Here is a 22,246-nt window from a genome sequence, read left to right as displayed (position 1 = left end):
AACCAGTAAGGATTATGACTGGCTTATAGAGTCTTTAAGAATAAAAGAGGGATAAAACACACTGGAATAAAACAAATGTTAGGATAAGATTTCTGTGTTAGATATGAAACTACCTATATCTAACATTAGATATATATAGATTAATATCACACACAATAATCTTCAGTGTTATCTGCTCTACTGGGCAGACATTATCTGCTTCTCTTCCAGACAAAAATCTACAAGTTAACCTTTTCCCCTTCAGAGTTGAAAACTGCCTGACTGGCCAATAGATAGTCAAGCGAGCACAGCAGTGAAAGAATGCCAATAATCTTTCTTAGCTATTTCAAGATAAAATAATTTTCTGGCTATTAGCTATAATAAGTCTCTAGGTTTTATCAGACCTCAATTTACTTCCAGTGGCCTCAGCTATATGTATGTTTACTGCTGTCTTATCTTTCATTTTCACAGCTTTAGCTCCTGCTTAGTACTTGAATTGTAAGAACTTATATAGAAGAAAAATAATATTTGAAACTCTCTGGTGGTGGGATAAACTGACATATTTTTATAATATGGTTAGTTTGTTAAACCATAAAAAATTTCCATTCCAAAGCCAGATAAACTTATATTTAGAAAGCTATAATAGTTTCTCTGATTACATGGTCTTTTTCATCATTTTGATAACAAAACAAATAAATGTCCTAAAAAAAAGCTTTGCTAGACAGATTAAAAAGATACTTATGAGTTCTGTTATATTCAAATTGTAAAGTTTCATTTCCAGAGTAGTTTTTACCTATATTAATCTAACATCAAATCTTTTGCTTTAATGATGATATCTGCCATAAGATCTCAATGAAGTTGAGATCAAGGATTAGATAAAAAGTTACTCCAGATAATTACAGTTTTTTATGGTCCATTCTTAGCATATAAGGTATCATTTGAATTGATATCATTGATATCATTATAAAGGTATCATTTGAATTGATATGACCACTACCTTACATGTTAACTAATAATTTATTAGACTAATTTATTTCCATTAATTTTCATAAGACAGCCTTTTTTTTCTTAACACTAGCAAACATTGAACACTATAATGCCTAAAAACCTCTCTTTCTATTCCATGTAATGAATTTCTTTATTCCTCTTACCCTTGGTCTTAATATGAGTATCACAGGGAATTTAGATGTCTTCTGCCCTTGTTTTCAGTACAGTGTGAAATTATATAGACATTTCCAACACCCTATTTACCACCCAATGCTATTTTTTTTTCTCTTTTCAGTTAATGGGTTCTTGCTCTACCTGGTGAATAAGCAGAGAATAAAATAGGCTCCAGCTATATCATTCCTTTGTGGATAGATTCCCAAACTTTGTAACTTTCCTTATCCTTCTCAAAAATGTATCTGGTTTTTCTCACTTCTTCAAAGAATCTGTTTTCCAGGTGTTATTTTAATAGTTTCTGATATAGTAACTCATTGTCTTTCTTAAAAACATAGATTTTAATAAAGGCCTCAATGGAAGCAGTACCTCATAGAAATTCAGGTTTCATTAATAATCAACTGTCAGAAAAAGAATTTAAGAGAATTCCATTTACAATTATATCAAAAAGAATAAAATGTCTAGGAATAAATGTTACCAAAGAGGTAAAAGACTTGTACTCTGACAACTGTAAGACATCAAACAGAGAAATTAAAAAGACAAACAAATAGAAAGATATACCATACTCGTAGATGACAAGAATATTAGAATGTCCATACCGCCCAAAGCAGTCTACAGATTTAATACAATGCCTATCAAAATACCAATGGCATTTTCACAGAACTAAAATGATTAATCCTAGGGGTGCCTGGGTGGCTCAGTGGGTTGGGGCCTCTGCCTTCAGCTCCGGTCATGATCCCAGGGTCCTGGGATCAAGCCCCGCATTGGGCTCTCTGCTCAGCAGGGAGCCTGCTTCTTCCTCCTCTCTCTCTCTTCTCTCTGCCTGCCTCTCTGCCTACTTGTGATCTCTATCTGTCAAATAAAGAAATAAAATTTTAAAAATAAATAAATAAATAAATAAATAAAATAAAATGATTAATCCTAAACTTTGTATAGAACCACAAAAGACCTGGAAAAGCCAAAGCAATCTTGAAAAAGAACTAAGCTGGAGGTATCACACTATTAGATTTCAAACTACAGTTCGCCCTTGAACAACATGGGGGTTAGGGGTTATGCTCCTGGTATGGTCAAAAATTCATGTATAACTTTCTTCAAGATTTTTTATTTATTCATTTGAGAGAGACAAGACAGAGAGAACAAGAGAACGAGTCGAGGGTGCGGTAGTGTCAGTTTGAAGCAGACTCCCCACTGAGCAGGGTGACCAATGCAGGGCTCAATTCCAGAACCCTGGGATCAGGCCATGAGCTGAAAGCAGAAGCTTAACCAACTGAGACACCAAGGCACTCTATAACATTTGATTCCCCTAAACTTAACTAAAAAGCCACTGTTGACTAGAAGCCTTACTGGTAACATAAATTGTCAATTAACACATATTTTGTATGTTATTATATACTCTGTTTTTACAACAAATTAAGTTAAAGAAAAGAAAATAATATTAAGAAAATACAAGTATAGTACTGCACTGAGTTTATTGAAAAAGAAATCTGCGTAAGTGGACATGTATGGTTTAAAGTTGTGTTATTCAAGGGTTAACTGTATACTACAAAGCTACTGTAATCAAAACACTATGGTAGTGGCACAAAAACAGACACATAATTCAATGGGACAGAACAGAAAGCCCAGAAATATACTCGTACATATATGGTCAATTAATATATGGCAAAGGGGACAAGATAGCCTCTTCACACATTGGGAGAACTGGGCGGGCTACATGCAAAAGAATGAAACTGGACAACTTTCTTACACCAACACACATAAAAAAAAACCTAAAATAAGTTGAAGACCTACATGCAAGCCTTGAAACCATAAGAATCCTAGAAAAAAAAACATAGGCAGTAAACTCTTTTAGCAATATTTTTTGGACCTGTTTTCACAGGCAAGGGCAATGAAAGCAAAAATAAACTACTGGGATGGCAACAAACTGAAGAACATTTGTACAGCAAAAGAAACCATCAACAAAATTAAAAGACCACCTACTGAATGGGAAGACATATTTCCAAATGATATATCCAATAAGAGGTTAATATCCAAAACAAAAAAACCAAAAACCAAAAAACCTCACACAACTCAACACCAAATAACCACAATCTGATTTTAAAAAGAGGCAGAGCACCTGACAGGCATTTTGCAAAGAAGACATATAGATAGCCAACAGACACATGAAAAAGTGCTCAGCAGCACTCTTCATCAGGGAAATGCTAATCAAAACTACAATGAAATATCACCTCATACCTGTCAGAATGACTAGTATCAAAAAGACAAGAAATAGCAAGTGTTGGAGAGGATGTGAAGAAAAGGTGGGAATGTAAACTGGTGGGAATGTAAACTGGTGCAGTTGCTCTGGAAAACAGTATGGACCTTGTTCACGATTAAAAATTGAAATACCATATGATCCAGCTACTTCACTTCTCAGTATTAATCTGAAGAAAAACAACAGTAGCTCAAAAAGATATATGCATTCTACATTCATTGCATCATTGTAACAGTCAAGATATAAGAGGAACTTAAGTGTCCACCAACAGATAAATAGGTAAAGAAGCTGTGGTACATATATACTTAATGGAATATTATTCAGTCATAAAAAAGAATGAAATCTTGCCATTTGCAACAACATGGACAGACCTAGAGAGTATTACACTAAGTGGACTAAGTCTGAGAAACACAAATACCACATGATTTTACTCACATATGGATTCTAACAAACAAAACAAATAGGAAACAAAACAAACTCATAAATACAGAACACAAACGAGCAGTAACCAGAGCAGAGGTGGTAGAAGTATGGGTGAAAGAAGTGAAGGGAATTAAGAAGTACAAACTTCCAGTTATAAAATAAATAAGCCATGGGGATGGACTTAAAGTACAATTTAGGGAAAATAGTAACATTGTAATAACATTGTATGATAACGGATGATAACATTGTATGGTAATGGAAGGTAACATGGTAATCACTTCATAATGTATATAAATATCAAATCACTCTGTTGTATACCTGAAACTAATATAACATTGCATGTCAACAATACTTCAATAAATTTTTTAATTCTTTCTCTTTTAAAAAATAAAAAACCCTTCAAGTTTATTAGTTTCAGGGCTGTTATAACAAATTGTCACCATTGGGTGGGTTAAAACAACAGAAATTTATTCTCTCACAGTTCTATAGGCTAGAAGGTGTTGGCAGTGACAAATTGTATACTCTTTTTGAAGGAGCTGAGGAACATGTTCTATGATGTTCTTTAGTTTCTGGTGTACCAGCAAGTTTTGGTGTTCTTTGGCTTATTGATGTTATCATTCTAAACTCTGTTTCCCTCATCCCATGGCATTCTCTCTGTGTGTCTTCTATGTCATTTCTCTTCTTCTTATAAGGACACTAATCATACCAAATTAGGGCTTGCCCTAATTCCCTGCTATGTTATCTTAACTTGATTGCCTAACTTGATTTTAACCATTCCATTTCCAAATAAAATCACATTCACAGGCACCAGGGGTTAAGATTTCAGTATAACTTTTTGAGGGGGAACACAATTCAACCCACAATCCCAGGATTTGCACCACAAAGTTCCAATTCTTCCCAGATGGTTAAAAGTGCTCTAGCCCCAAACATCAGGAGACATGCAATTTAAATTGTCCATCAACTGCACTTTTCATGCTGTAAGGTGACTATTCTTTCACATTCTTTTTGTTTGAATGCAGACATGATTGGGTTTTGCTCTCAATATTGAAGCCGTAATAGTGAAGGAAAATTAAGGGAGGTATGCTAATCTGCCTCATACATCATCTGCAAAATTGTCAGGTAAATTCGGATTCCAAAATTTTTGTTTTAGTGTTAGTGACTAGAAGGAGAATAAACATGGTTTGATTTGCAGTCAGCTTGCTATGTTTGTGACATTACAGCAGTAGAAAAAATATTGTTGAGAAGCATAAACTAAGAAAATTTAATACGGAAGTCATTGATTTAGTCTTGGGAGAGACTCTTTTTCAAACAATAGATGAATTTTATTGCTGCTTTTAACATTCACTACATTTTTCAGCAGTGTTGCCATATAAATATTAAAAATATCTTTAAAAGTAAATTATATGCAAATATATGGATATTAAATATCACATGATTGTAAAGCTATTAGATACTGTTTTTAAGTCTACAGGAAAAGCTAATTTGAGCCTGACTAATTCAAATTTTTGATATTTCAGTAAGGGTTCAGTTTAATTTTACCTTTGCTTTATGAGAAAATAATTTGCTAAGCATATTTATCTTATGAAGAAATTGCCCTGTTTATGTGACAAATTGTATACATATTTCTTGTAGCCTGGAAACATTTACATCTGAATAATTGATACACTAATTATAAATCATTCTTAGCTGTTAGTTAAATAAGTTTTCTAAGTTCTACTTCCAGAGGAGGAAACTGTCTAAATCAAAGCAGAATATAGCACAGTAGAAGGTGTTATAAAAAGGGATTTCTATATAAGAAAAAGCTTTTTAATACATAATTTTACTTATTCAAATAGACCTGCCCTTTTTTCAAAGAAATAAATTAGAACACATTTCCTATATTAGATTTTATTCCTGATCATTAACTTGCTCATATTCTTAGCTAGAAAGCAAAATTTGAATGGTTAATATTAAAGATTGATGGCTTCTATAAATGAGTGAAAGATGGACACCAAGGAATTCTTCTTATACATTGTGGAACCAAATATAGTTTCATTTATTATGAAAAGAACTGGGTAATTGTACAAGATTGCATTCTTTTAGCACAGTGGGTGTACTGAAGATGTACACGTCTAACATTACTCAACAGGATTTAGATGTTGGAAGTCTGGATTAATCTGTTACAAAAATTTACCCAAGAAAAATCTTAAGACATTCTAATTTTGTAATGAGTTCTCACAGAGTCAAAAGCTAGTGGGGTTATTAAGAATAATGGAGAGAATTCATGCACTGAAATGCCAGAAGTAAAACAGAGTTAGTGGTTCAGGTATTTCAGAGAAAAGCAGAACAAATCAGAGACCTGAGGCTCAAATTCCACTGAACACATGGCTACTCTTTTACCCTTTCTTATTTCCATACCTGTGCACTCAGTAGCTTCAAGCCTCAAGATCCTCATAGGGCTTAAAGGACTTCAAACAAACTGGAGAAAATACAGACAACCACCACCATACTAGATCAGTCATGAATTAGCATGTCATTTTATGCCCACATCACATGATTACATAACCATTTTACTATGGTTATGATGTCACAGATTCTTTGGATTATATATCAAGAAGTTGACTAAATGTCTATTATCTGTATTTTAGACTTAGCCCTTCTGAGTGAAGTTCACATTTAGACTTAGGCTTAATTAGGGAGGAGAGTTTTCACTTAGGGATAGCTCTCCTAAGAAGAGAAAGATCTTTGCTATTTGACCATGATGATTTAGCATAGATTTTTGTGACCCCTAATGATCCTTCTAATTCATAAAAGCAGTTCTGAAAGACTGAACCGTTATATAAATTGAGGGAAAATGCTATATATATTTGGTGAGTTTATATTGATATTTCAATATTGAGCATCTATTTCATTAATGATTATGTCACAGTAGGGATTACAAAGATTGTGGCATGGAATGGCTGCTCCTGAAAATCTTAGATGTTACTTAGGGAAAAGGTGTAAGTCCTTGAATGTCCAGCTCAGAACATGGGAATAAAGAAAAGGAATTAGAAAGTCTCTATGAAAGCTTTAAAAGTTTCCTTATCTTCCACAGTCGTAAGAAAAATACTGAGCTTGAGTGTGAGGGTTATGGGGTTTCAGTGCCAATTAAATGCAGCACTCTACCAAGCCTCTTCACTAGCATTAAGGCATGGTGTGCAAGACACTGGAACCTAGAATAGTGGGCCATTTTGATAAAACAGAGAGGACCGAGAAATTTGAATCCCTAAATTATCCTAAACCTTCCTCAATTGTAGAAGCAGCCGATCCTTCCCAGCATTACTGTCCGTAAGATCTTTCACTTTAGGCAGCTGCCTCAAGAATGCTTGTTTCACACCTAACCTTACCACCTCTCATTGCCTCTAGTCCCAAATGGAAGATTTTTATCCTACCATACTCCAAATGGAAAAATAAAAGACCTACTCTGGAAAAAAGTAGCTTTTATCCAAAATAATTGCAGAAAATTGCTAATGTAAATACTACCAAGGTGAGCATGTCTGGGGAAAAGGGAAATATTCAGACCTCCCAGAAATATTAGATGTTGGCTCTGAACTGAACTAATTCTCAAAGACCCAAAACCCTGCTATGATTCATGGCCAGAATAAGTAACATTGGAGGTGAGTTTAAAGATGAAGTTGTGGTCTAAGGCATCTCACAAGATATCCACTGAAGTCATGGCTACATGCTGTGGTTCTTTCGTTGGTTCTAGAATATATACTTAGTAACCGAAAGAATTCCTAGATTTGTTCCTGTGAATTGGGGGTCATTAAGGTAAGTGTGTCGTGTGGAAGCCATTATGTCACACCTGCACCAAGACAGTACATTAAAAGCAATGTCCTATCCCAGAAGATGGGCAGAAATCAATGCAATTTTCAAATACCTGGAAGACTGAGTGGTGATTCCTACTGTCTCTCCCATTAATTTATCTTTTTGGCTGATACAAAAGCCAGACAGGCCTTGAAAAATAAATGATTAGATACTATTGCAAACTTAATCAGATCATTTTACCAATCATAACTGTGATGGGGAAACAGAGATTTGAGTGGATAAAACCAATATATTCCAACATTCTTATTTTGCCTTATTTTTTTTAAAGATTTTATTTATTTGAGAGAGAGAGAGAGAGTGAGAGAGCACAAGCAGGGCGAGTGGCAGAGGGAGAGGGAGAAGTAGCCTCCCTGCTGAGCAGGGAGCCCAATGTGGGGCTCGATCCCAGGACCTTGGGATCATTACCTGAGCCGAAGATAGGCACTTAACCAACTGAGCCCCACTAGGTACCCCTATATTGCTTTCTTTAGATTCTTATCAACAGACAAAGCATGATCAGAAATAGAAGAACATCCTGACTATCTTCACAGGACATGTCAATTTATCTGCTCCTGTTCGTCACATAATCCCGAGGGATCTTGACTGTCCTGTTATTCCTCAACTATCAGGTTGGTTCATTTTATTGATGGCATTATGCTCATTAGACTTGGCTACAGGATATGACAAACTTTCTAGCTGCCTTAGTGAAACACGGGCATGCAAGAGGATATGGGATGAACCTTGCAAAAGTTAAGGAGCCCAACATATCTGCCCAGTATCTAGAAAAGAAAGGTGTGCTGGAATACCCTTTCTAAAGTGAGAGACAATCTACACATGATACCCTCTGAGAAAAGAGGTATGATGTTTGTTTGAATTCTTAGGATAAGTGGAATAAACACATACCATATTGAAGTCTATTTTTCTAACCCATTCACCAGTCAGTTTAGCATAGGGTCTAGATGGAAAAAGCAGACCCATTAAAGTTGTCCCCACTATTTAGGCCTTATTACTCACCATGTCCAATAGCGCTGGAAGTGTCAGTAAAGGAGATGCTACATACAGCAGTTGACAAGTTATAAGGGAACCCAGAGTAGGGTTTTGAACCAAGGACATGTCTTTTTCTGCACACTCTAGCATTGTTACTGTAACCTGGTAACTGTAACGCTGGGCATTAGGTGATTGATTTAATTTAACTGTCCTTCATGACCTGGGTATTATCTGATCAATGAATGATAAAGTTGTACATAAGCAGCAGCATCTCAGGCTTAAATGAAAATGTTTGTTAAAAGAATGAACAAATGTTACCTTTTTAAAAGCATTTTTCAAACTTCAATTCCCTTTTACATTTCCTTATTCTGATTGATACATTCCTTTAATTAAAAGGAAATTAGAAGGAAATCATTAAGAATATTTAACTCACTGAAGAGTGTAGAGACATTCTCAAATATTAACTCACATGGTACTGAAGTAAAGAAATAGTTTGATGGCCCACCAGAGGGCAAAGGGTGATCCAAAAGATAACTGTGGTTTCTTTAAAGTGCCCTTTGCTATTCCTTTCCTTCCCTTTAATAACAAATAATTTTCTATATGGAATTATTATGTCTGGCAATATTTACCCACTCATTCATTATTCATTTAGATGATAGATAGCTAGAAATGACAGAGATAGAGAAGGTCTGAATCATAAACAGTGCAGTAGATTTTAAATGAGTCTCTAGGACATTGAATGTATAGGTTGATAAAGGAAATACATTTAATTCCACTGATTCAGTGTCTTCATTTCTAAATAGGGGTACCTTAGTAATTCTAAAGGAAGACATAAATATTAATGTGAATTACTCATAGACTTAATGAATTTTGGCCAAACTAAACAAGGATTTTTCTCAAAAATTGAACAAAAGTTTGTGTTTACTGTCTTTATGATGATTAATTGGATTAATGATGCTTAACAAATTTTAGCAATATTTAAAACTATTTAATGGAATTCAAATTGATTTAACAATTTAAGTGTTATGTCAACTATGAAGAAAAGATGTTAAATGATCCCAGGTTAATTAGCTTTTGATGCTTAACCAGTCTTATCTAGTCTTTTGAGCCTAAGAGCATAATAAGGATTTCAAAAAGTTTAGTTATTCCCAGCTTGGTTTAAGAAGGCAAAAGACACTAAGCCTCATTTAATGAGGCTTAACCAAGTTTAATGGAGCTTGAAAATTTTAATGAAGTTTAAGTTTTAATAAGATATGATAATTCCCTCCTATTTAAGATTATGAAGATTTTTCTTTATATCTGGAAAGTACCTTAATTCCTAAGGCAATTATGAATACAATGAAAATCTATTGATAAATAAAGATGACCCTTAGGAGATACAGTATGCTTTTGGGGCTGGAGAGGAAGAGCAACTTGAAAACTGAAATTGTGAGTATTTCAATAAAATAGCAGATAATAGATTCTCAGAATCTGAAGGGGCCTTTTCTTCCATTTTATTTGATGTTCTATCCAAGGCAGGATCCCTCTATATATAATTCCTGAAATACTGTCATTTAGCTGTAACCTTGAACAACCCCGTGATAAGGCTACTACTCTAGAAAACATCACATTGGACTTTAAACCAACTATTTATAGATAACTATTTTATATTGAGATGCAAAATGATATTATGAAGCCAGCTTGGCTTACATTTGAATATTGACACCAACAGTTACCAACTGCATTTATACACATTGCTAGAAATAAAAAACAATATTTAAGAACATATGTTCTGGACTTAAGACTGCCTGAGTTTATATTGCAGAACCAATACAAGCATACCAGATGTGAAGCCTGAGGGAAATCATTTAACCTCTCCGAGCCTTGATGACTCAAGAGGATTTATTTCTTCACAGAGTTGCTGTGTGGCAAGGTGTGGGCAATCAATTAATCTAGATATTTGGGAGTTCTCTGTACAAGTCTCATAATCATTTCAAAATTAAAAAAATAAAGCAAATATAATAAAACTAAAATGCAGCTCTTGTGAACATCAAATAATTGAATTGTGTTTTTATTTTGTTTTCAGTCTATTCTGTCCATCTCTATCTATTCACTGGAGTATTTAATCCTCTTAAATTCTATTTATTTATTTGACACAGAGAGAGAGAGAGATCACAAGTAGGCAGAGAGTCACGCAGGGTAGGGGCAGAGCAGGCTCCCCACTGAGCAGAGAGCCTGATGGGGGACTCAATCCCAGGACCCTGAGATCATGACCTGAGCCAAAGGCAGTGGCTCAATCCACTGAGCCACCCAGGCGCCCCCTCTTAAATCCTTAATCTCAGGAAACAAATTTAAATCCTTAATCTCAGGTTGCTGGAGTGGGGGAGTGGTGGGGAGGACGGTGGCTGGGTGATGGACACTGGAAAGGGTACGTGCTATAGTGAGTGCTGTGAATTGTTTAAGACTGGTGAATCACATATCTGTACCCCTGAAACAAATAAAACATTATGTGTTAATAAAAAATTAATATAATTAAATGATTGGTTACTAAATGTTTTCTATTTTTTCTTCTATTCTTTGCTCTTCTTATCCTCTTTTTCTGTCTATTCGGATTAACTGAATACTTTCAAAAGAATCCTTTTGGCATTTCTTTTTACTCCCTCTGTCATTTTTAATGAATACCTCTGTTTTAATGTTTTAGTAGTTGTTCTAAGAACTAAAATAGTATTCTTAATTTATCACAATCTTCCTTGAATTAATATTACACCAGTTTAGAAAATCAACAGGGAGAAAGTGGCTTTGAATAACACCCTGGACCAGATGGATCTCATAGATATGTTCGAAACATCCCATTCTAAAACAGCAGAATACACATTTTTTCAAGTACACATGAAAGATTCTCCAGAACAGATCACATATTGGGCCACAAAAGAAGTCTCAACAAATGCAAATTATTTAAGTCATACCACGCATCTTTTCCTGCCACAATGCTATGAAACTAAAAATCAACCACAAAACAAACAACTAGAAAAAACATAAATACACAAAGGTTAAATAACATTCCAATAAACAATGAATGGGCCAATCAAGATATCAAAGAAGAGATTAAAAAATACATGTAGACAAATTAAAATGAAAACACGATGGTCCAAAATCTTTGGGATTCAGCAAAAACTGTTCTAAGAGGGAAGTTTATAACAATGCAGGCCTAGGGGCGCCTGGGTAACTCAGTGGGTTAAAGCCTCTGCCTTCAGCTCAGGTCATGATCCCAGGGTCCTGGATCAAGCCCCTCATCTGGCTCTCTGCTCCAAGGATGGCCTGCTTCCTCCTCTCTCTCTGCCTGCTTCCCTACCTACTTGTGATCTTTGTCTGTCAAATAAATAAATAAAATCTTAAACACACACACACACACACACACACACATACACACAATGCAGGCCTAACTCAAGAAGCAAGAAAAACCTCAAATAAACAACTTAACCTTATATCTAAAGAAGTTAGAAAAAGAATAAACAAAATCTAAAACCAGTAGAAGGAAGGATTAGAGCAGAAATAAATAAGGAAACTAAAAAACCAAACCAAACCAAACCAACAACAAAAAACCCACAAGAAAATAGATCAATGAAACCAGGAGTTGAGTTGGTTCTTTGAAAAGATCAACAAAATTGGTAAGCCTTTAGAAATATAAGGAAGAAAAAAAGAAAATAAAGAGGAAAGGAATGGAAATAAATAAACAACAGAAAAAAGAAAGAGAAACTAATATAAAAAAAGAGGACTCATATAAATAAAATCAGAAATGAAACAGGAGAAATAATAACCAACACCACAGAAGTACAGAAGTACAAGGATTATAAGAGAATATAATAAAAAATTGCATGCCAACAAATTAGACAATCTGGAAGGACTGGATAACTTCCAAAAACATCTAACCTCTGAAAACTGATTCAGGAAGAAATAGAAAATTTCAACAGGCAAATTACCAGCAATGAAATTGAATCAGTAATCAAAAAAGTCCCAACAAACAAAAGACCAGGACCAGACAGCTTCAAAGGTGAATTCTACCAATCATTTAAAGAAGAATTAAAACTTATTTTTCTCAAACTATTCCAAAAAATAGAAGAAGGAAAACTTCCAAATTCATTTAATGAGGCTGGTACTACCCTGATACCAAAACCAGATAAAGAATACTATAAAAAAAGAAAACTGCAGGCCAATATTTCTCATGAACACGGTGTACAAATCTGCAACAAAATATTAACAAACAAAATCCAACAACATATTATAAAAAACTATTCACCAAAATCAAGCAGAATTTATTCCTATGTTGCCAGGGTGGTTTAATATTTGCAAATCAATCGGTGTGATACATCAACTCAACAAGAGTAAGGATTAAAGCCATTTGATTATTTCAATAGATGCAGAAAAAACATTTGATGAAGTACAACATCCATTCATGATAAAAACCATTAGCAAAGCTCGTGTTGGAATTATGACTAAACATCATCTGGATTTGATCTTCTGCCGCAAGCAGGCTGGTGTTGCCATCTAAAGACTATGTGAAAAATGTGATGGCAAATGTGTGATCTATGACTCCTACCTGTGTCCTTGCACTCTGGTATGCATATGTGATGAGTGTAACTATGGCTCTTATCAGGCACTGTGTGATCTGGGGAGGCCCTGGGGTCTCGGATGCCTATTATTGTAAGGAGTGCACCAGCCAGGCAAAGGATAGAGATGGTTACCCAAAGACTGTCCATTTGGGGCGCTTTATGACCCTTCTCTTCTATGAATGCAAAAGGTATGGCTTCAAGAAGAGGCGATTGGTGGGTGGCCTCCTCTCCCACCCACCACCAGATGCTGCAGCTGTCAGAAAAGATGGCGATCACCACCAGCGCTCCTCCACAGGCCCCTCTCCACCTTTCCTCCTCTTACCCTGACACGTGATAGGGATGGAAAAGGAATCTTTACACAACACTCTTGGCAGACCAGAGCAGAGAAAAATTGATAGATTGGCTCATAGTTTTTCTTGAATTCAAGAAACAAGTGTGTATTCCAAATTGCTATGTTCTCTCTACCCCAAGAGCTGCTTCTTCTTCCTTTTTTAGACACCAAGAGCTTCTGAAACAGGAATAATACTGCCTCAGTCTTCTGTTTGATGAATTAACTGTGAAGCTACCACAGTGAGAAACCTGTTCTTGGCAGCAGCCCTGATGGCAGACCTCATGGAGGAGACATCTGCTGGGTTGGGGGGAAGCTCTCAGAACAATCAGCGTGGACACTGAATCTTGTAACACGTAGCAGGTGATGCCTGCTCATGTTATTTTCCTTCTGAGAACTTGGAAAACCTTTCTCTTGCTGTTGTGTTAAGGAAAGCAGGTGTTTCTTTACTGGTTTTAAAAAAAAAAATAGCAAAATAGGTTTAGAAGGAACATACCTCAACACAATGAAGGCCATATATGAAAAACCCACAGCTAATATCATACACAATGGTGAAAAATTGAGAACTTTCCCCCTCAGATCAGGAACAATACAAAGATGTCCACTTTCACCATTTTTATTCAACATAGTACTGGAAGTCCTAGCAACAGCAGTCAGACAAGAAAAAGACAAAAAGTGCCTCCAAATTGGTAAGGAGGAATTTTGTTAAGCATTCACTATTTGCAGATGACATGATATTATACATAGAAAACCGTAAATAAAAACTCTACCAACAATCTATTAGAACAGATAAATGAATTCCATAAGGTCACAGCATACAAAATTGGTTGCTATACACTATACAAAATTGGTACTATACACTAATAATGAAGTAGCAGCAAAAAAATGAAAAAAAAAATCCCATTTACAACTGAACCAAAAATAATAATATAACTAGAAATAAACTTAGCCTGGGAGGTGAAAGACCTGTATTCTAAAAACTATAAAACATGGATAAAAGAAATTGAGGACAACAAGAACAAACTGAAAGATATTTCATGTTCATGTACTAGAAGAACAAATATTGCTAAAATGTTCATATTACCCAAAATAATCTACAGATTTAATGTAATCTCTATCAAAACACCAGTATCATTTTTCATAGAACTAAAATAAAAATCCCAAAATTTGTATGGAGCCACAAAAGAATAGCCACAGCAATCTTGAAAAAGGAGAACAAAACTGAAGGTATCACAATCCCAAATTGCAAGATACACTACAAAGTTCTATTAATCGAAACAGTATGGGACTGGCACAAAAATAGACACCTAGGTCAATGGAACAGAATAAAGAGCCCAGAAATAAATGCACACTTATATGGTCAATTAATCTTTGACAAAGAAACAAGAGTATTCAATGGAAAAGACAATCTCTTCAAAAAGTTGTGTTGGGAAAACTGGACAGCTACATATGAGAGAAAAACTGGACCATTTTCCTACACCATACATAAAAATAAACTCAAAATTGATTTAAGACCTTAATGGAAGACTTAAAACCATAAAAATCCTAGAAGAGAGCATAGGCCATCATTTCATTAACATCAGCCATAGAAAAATTATTCTAGATATGTCTCCTGAAGCAAGGGAAACAAAAACAATAAACTATTAGAACTACATCAAAGTAAATAGCTTCTGCACAGCAAAGAGAACAATGAGCAAAATTAAAAGATGGCCTACTGAATAAGAGAAGATACTTGAAATTGGCATGTCTGATAAAGGGTTAGTATCCAAAATATATAAAGAACTTATACAACTCAATGCACAAAAAAACCAAATAATCCAATTAAAGAATGTGCAGAAGACATGAACAGACATTTCTCCAAAGAAGACATATAGACGGCCAGCAGACACAGAAAAAGATGTTCAACACCCTAATCATCAGGGAAATGCAAATCAAAACCACAATGAGATATCACCTCACACCTATTAGAATGGCAAAAGTAAAAAACAAAAGAAACAAGTGTTCACAAGGATGTGGAGAAAAAGGAACCCTTGTGCACCACTGGTGGGAAGGCAAACTGGTGCAGTCACTGTGGAAAACAGAGGAAGTTCCTCAGAAAATTAAAAATAAAATTATTTTAAGATCCAGTAATTTCACTACTAGTTATTTACTCAAAGAATATGAAAACACTAATTTGAAAAGATATACACACTCCTATGTCTACTGCAGTATTACTTAAAATAGCCAAAATATGGAATTATCTGTTAATAGATGAACAGCTAAGGAAGAAGTGATATATATAATGGAATATTGCTCAGGCATAAAAAAGAACTAAATCTTGCCATTTGCAACAACATGAATAGGGCTAGAGAGTATTATGTTAAGTGAAATAAATCAGTAGAAAAAGATAACTTGTGATTTCACTCATGTGTGGAATTTAAGAAACAAAACACATGAACAAAGGGGAAAAAAAATAAAAAGAAACAAGCCGGAAAACTGTAGAGCGACTCCTAACTATAGAGAGAAAACATGGGTACCAGAGGGGAGGTGAGTAGGGGGATAGGTAAAATAGGTGATAGGGATTAAAAGTACATTTATCATGATGAGCACTGAGTAATATATAGAATTGTTGAATCACTATATTGTACACCGGAAACTAATGTAACACTGTATATTAGCTATATTATATTAGCTATATATTAACTATACTGGAATTAAAATTTAAAATATTCCAGTTTAGGTATAACAAGATGTTTACAAAAGTAATGTTCCACAATACTCTACTGCTATCTTTTTATGCAATTGTTATGATGCCATTTATCATTATTTATGATAGAAACCCCACAACAAATGTTACTGTTTGTGCTTTAAAGACACAATTTGTATTTTAAAGAAATTAAGAAAGAGAAAGTCTTTTTTTATTTTAATTTTTTAAATTAACATATAATGTATTATTTGTTTCAGGGGTACAGGTCTTTGATTCATCAGTCTTATACAATTCATAGCACTCAGCGTAGCACATACCCTCCCCAGTGTCCATCACCAGCCACCTCCAGCAACCCTCAGTTTGTTTCCCGAGATTAAGAATCTCCTATGGTTTGTCTTCCTCTCTGGTTTTGCCTTATTCCGTTTTTCACTCGCTTCCACTATGATCCTTTGTCTTGTTTCTCAAATTCTTCATATCAGTGAGCTCATATAATAATTGTCTTTCTCTGATTGACTTATTTTTACTTAATGTAATAGCCTCTAGTTCCATCCATGTCATTGCAAATGGCAAGATTTAATTTTTTTTAATGGCTGAGTAGTACAGCATTGTGTGTATATCTATATCTATATGTATCTAGATATCTAGATATATATACACATACCACATCATCTTTATCTATTCATCTCTTGATGGACATCTGGACTCTTCCCATAGTTTGGCTATTGTGGACATTGTTGCTATATACATTGGAATGCAGGTGCCCCTATGGATCACTACATTTATATCTTTAGGGTAAATACCCAGTAGTGCAATTGTTGGGTTGTAAGATAACTCTATTTTCAATTTTTTGAGGACCCTCCATACTGTTTTCCAGAGTGGCTGCACCAACTTACAGAAAAAAGTCTTTTAAAAATACTTACTTGGGGCCCCTGTGTGGCTCAGTGGGGTAAAGCCTCTGCCTTCAGCTCGGTTCATGATCCTGGTTGTCCTGGGATCAAGCCCTGCATTGGGCCTCTGCTCAGTGGGGATCCTACTTCCCCTTCTCTCTCTGCCTGCCTCTCTGCTTACTTATGATCTCTGTCAAATAAATAAATAAATAAACACTTATCATTTATACTGCTCTTCAGTGCTTCCTATAGATTTACCTTTCCAATTTCTTTTTTTATTATTTTTTTTCTTTTTTTTTTTTTAAGATTTTATTTATTTGAGAGAAAGAGAGTGAGAGAGAGAATGAGAGGGGAGAAGGTCAGAGGGAGAAGCAGACTCCCCGTGGAGCTGGGAACCCGATGTGGGACTCGATCCAGGGACTCTGGGATCATGACCTGAGGTGAAGGCAGTTGCTTAACCAACTGAGCCACCCAGGCGACCCCTCCAATTTCTTTTTTTTTTTAGACCAAAAAATTGTCCTAAGCATTTTTTAAAAGATTGTATTGATTTATTTGAGAGGGAGAGCATGCACAAGTTGGGGGTAGGGAGATTGCAGTAGAAGAGGGAGAAGCGAACTCTCTGCTGAGCAGGGAGCCTGTGCTGGGGCCCAAATCCCAGGACTCGGTATAATGGCCTGAGCTGAAAGCAGATTCTTAACCAAGTCAACCAGATGCCCTGCTTTTAGCATTTCTTACAATATAGAACTTTTGGCCACCACAAGCTCTATTGCATTGTTTAACTGGAAAAGGTCTTTATTTAGCCTTTACTTGAGAAGATTATTTTTGCTGCCTATAAAGCTATATTTATAGTTGCCTTTTTTGTTTGTTTTTTGGAGGGGTTTTGTTTGTTGTTTTTTTGTTTTGTTTTGTTCCTTTGTTTTTAAAAAAGACTTTAAAGCTATCATCCCTACCTTCTAGCATACTTTGTTCATAATAAGAAGTCAGCCACCATGTTTAACTGTTTTTCTATACATAATGGGACGTTTTTCTCTGAAAGCTTCTGGAATTTATCATGTATTTTCAGTAGTATGACTACAATGAAACTTAGTATGATTTTCTTGCATTACCCTGTTTGGAATTTGCTAAATATCTTAAATGCGTGAATTAATGTCTCTCATGAAACTTGGAAATTATTTAACCACCATTTCTTTAAACATATTCTGTCCTGTTTTGTTGTTTCTATCCTTGGGGACTCTGATATTAAAGTACTTGGCATTAGACTGATTGATTGTTGTGTTTTGCTTTACTTGAATTTTCAGCCCTACCTTCACTGTACTTTTCTCAGCAAAACTAGTAATGACAATTGTTGGACCAAGCAAACTATTCTCTCATTTTGACTGCATTCAAAACTATAAGTGTTCCTGCCTGCCTCTATTTTAACCAATAGCCTACCTGGCCTGACCCCAGGGGTTCAATTATATTTTTTGGCAGACTTCCTCCTACTGCTGCTTGAACCAGACCTAGCAGCTGGGTCACTACTCATATATGACTTGGTCCTTTTTCTGGCAGTCAGCTCATCAGGACTTTCTTGCATCCACTGCTCTTTAGTAGTCTCATAGATAAGTATGATTTTTCTATTTTAACTAGATTTCCCTTTGTGATACTACAGAAGTGAAGGCTGTGCAGGTCTTTTCACGTCCTAACTGAAAGTGAAATCCCCTGTTGCCTGACCCTAATGAAGTTGTAATCCATGAGGTTTTCCTTTTGTTATCTTTGTTCTTCTATTTGATTTTTGTTGTTGTTGTTGTTGCTGCTATAATCAAGCTGCTGGAAATTCTTTATGTAACTGTTAAGTCATACTATCTTTGCTCCTATTAAACTTGCACTTAACCACTCTTATTTTGATAAAGTTAGTCTACAGCAGCAGAGACCAAAAAACTATGTTTTGGTTTACAGGTACAGTGATATTAACCAAGTTAAAGAATTTTTTTAAAAAAGGAAATACATCTTTCAGAGAAATGTTCTTAATAAAGGCAGAGATTAATTTTTCTTTAAATCACTTATAAGTGATTAATTTTAGTAAGTTATTCATAGATACTGCCAAGGACTGAACTCTTGATCTTCAGTTTACTTTTTCTTTTTTAAAAAACATTATCAACATCTATGAATATTCAATCTTCTAGTGAGTGTATTGTTCAATGTCTATTATATCTAAGAAACTACCAACAGCAATGCAACATTCCTGTCTTCAATATCTGATATTTTTTGGTGTTCTCCAATGTAATTACCATAATAATCTGTATACATTTTCTACTAAGAAAGCAAATAGCTGGGGCACCTGGGTGGCTCAGTGGGTTAAGCCGCTGCCTGCGGCTCAGGTCATGATCTCAGGGTCCTGGGATCGAGTCCCATGTCGGGCTCTCTGCTCGGCAGGGAGCCTGCTTCCCTATCTCTCTCTCTCTCTGCCTGCCGCTCTGCCTACTTGTGATCTCTCTCTCTGTCAAATAAATAAATAAGAATCTTTAAAAAAATAATAAAAAAAAGAAAGCAAATAGCCAAAAAGCCCCAAAAAACAAAAGTAGTAATTTTGTGTTCTCTTTCTCTCCTTCTTTTTAATTTTACATTGTTTATTCCAAATAAGAATTTTTCTTGTTCTTGTTGTGAAAATAGCCTGAAAAGCATTCATTAACATCTACTTTACGATTTATAGGTTTTATTCTTATAGGTTCTATTTCTTATGGGATATTTTTATTTTATTATGGTTATATAAGACTTCTTACATCATCTTAAGTAAATATTTAAAATCTGAGCATATCAAAACACCCTGCTTGTAACCACAGATATTTTCCCTTTTCTTAGTTTAAATCTTTTGGATTTAGAACACCTAAATTTTGTAGTTTTTTTTCTAAATTTTATTTTTAAATAAATTTATCTTTAAATAAATTTTATTTTTAAGTAAGTTAAATTTTTATTTTTAAAATGTATTATTGATGTGAATTATACTAGCATTTGAAAATAGCCATATGATCTTATCCACCCCACTGAATTTAATCAAGTTATCAATCAAATTAAATTTGATCAAGTTATCAATTCCCCCACCATACAAATTCACTGTCTTTTCTAGGATCAAATAATTCTTAAATCATAGGTTGAAAATTCTGAAAATCAACTCCTATTCTTTGGCTATTTAACTTATATATTTATTTAATCTTCTATAAGTCTCATCTCCATAAAAGAGACGAAAATATCATTAATCGTATCCTTTTTGTCCTTGGTTATTATCTATGAAAATGTAAATGATGATAATTAGCACCAATTTGAAACAGTTCTTTATTAAGCACAATTTCCCTTAGGCAACTGTAGTAGTTCACTTGGACTTTGGCCAACTATACTAAAATATAGTTCATCTACCTCTACTTTTTTGCTGCTTGGGTATCCTAGTCACAGTTACCAAAATAAAATATTGTTATCAAATCATAAGGAAGTTTTGCTTTCTGTCGACACTCTCAAGGAGCATAATAAGAGATGATAGATTTAAAACAAAGAATAATTTAGAACAGATATCAAATGATAAAAATGACCAGAAAAATCTACCAAACAACCATTTGACCATGCGATCTGCTCAAAGCTCAAACCCCCCAACTAGCACCCAAACCTGTGCCTGACATCTTCATCTTAACAGCCTGAGCAGAATTACATTTCAAACAATTAATGTTATTTTCTCCATAATTCCTTACTCTTGGGCTCTCTATGTATTCTTAGGAACCGTGTTAACCATGGAAGATTGACAGATAAAGTAGGTGCCTGTAGAATTAGTTTTTCCATTTCAAAATTTAGGATAAAATCAGAGCTAGAAGTAGGCAAGAGGGATTAGGATGAGATCACTGTCCTATGTTATCTGGTTTCCAATAATTGAAATATATATAGAGAGAAAGTTGTTTTGTTTTCATGTGAAAGTGTAAATCGTGTCACTCTACTCCATCTTAGTTGGCAGCTGTAGTCCCCTGTGAATTTTTTATTTTAAAAACATCCCATATTTATAGTGCATAATCACTTAAAAACTACAAAAAAGAAATAGCTATTGAATAATTTATATTTAAAATCTGAGACCTGTGAGACTTTTTACGAAGGAACCAGGCTTGATGCTTTATAAGTGTAATAGTTTTCACACTGTGTTAAATCATTTCAAATTAATAGTCCCTAACTAAAGTAACAGTACAGCAGTAAAAAGACAGTTTTCTGCATGGCCTTTGTTACTTTCAGTAGTTTCAGCTTTTAGCAGAAAGTCTTTATATTTTCAAACAGAATACATACCAGTGATGCTTTAAAAAGAACAATAGAGCACAAGTTAAAGTGTGGTCAAAAAGCTTTATCTTAAATCTGAAAAATAACCTAAAACTCCTTTGCATTCCTCTTTGCACACATGATTTTAAGTTTTAGCTCTTGTGAATTACGCCTAAAATTTGGATTATGGGATACTGGCAAATTTATACATTTTAATGAAATATACAAAGTCATATATATACCAACATGACTGTTTTAAATTCAGGCTTCTAGAAAGCTAACTTAGAAGCCCACACTATATATAGTGAGTAATGATACTGAGTGTTACAGTTACGAATGTATAGGAAGATCTTTTTTTTAAGATTTTTATTTATTTATTTGATAGAGATCACAAGTAGGTAGAGCGGCAGGTGGAGGGGGGAGGGGGAAGCAGCCTCCCTGCCAAGCAGAGAGCCCCACACCGGGCTCAACCCCAGGACCCTGAGACCATGACCTGAGCCAAAGGCAAAGGCTTAACCCACTGAGCCACCCAGGTGCCCCTGGATAGAAGATCATTTTTGTCTTGTGATGGGAGTTTAATTCGATTGCCCATCAGAGCTACAGCTCAGACTCTGTAAGTGAAGTATTATTTTAAATAGTAGGAACAACATGTATACATATTTGTGAAAAGATAGAACAATGCTTATACTGTATTTTTAATTTGTAGGCATAGTTCTCAAGCAGAAATTATCTATCCTTAATAGAGATGAACATAGATAAGCATCATACTGTTTGTTTACAAGCAGATTACATATTAATCGACTAATTTATATTCTAGCATCTTAGCTCTCAGTCTCATTCAATTTGTTGTACAATGAAGTTCTTGAATTT

The 22,246-nt window shown here is 34.8% G+C and overlaps 1 pseudogene; it reads left to right on the top strand.

The window, feature by feature from the left end:
- Nucleotides 1-13,091: 13,091 nt before the first annotated feature.
- LOC116597066 lies at nt 13,092-13,539 on the top strand (annotated as a pseudogene).
- The last annotated feature ends 8,707 nt before the right edge of the window (nt 13,540-22,246 follow it).

This window comes from Mustela erminea, chromosome 8 (assembly GCF_009829155.1).
Source record: "Mustela erminea isolate mMusErm1 chromosome 8, mMusErm1.Pri, whole genome shotgun sequence".
Classification (NCBI taxonomy): Eukaryota; Metazoa; Chordata; class Mammalia; order Carnivora; family Mustelidae; genus Mustela; species Mustela erminea.
Note: the sequence above shows the minus strand (reverse complement) of the source record. Positions and strands in the feature narration are given on the sequence as shown.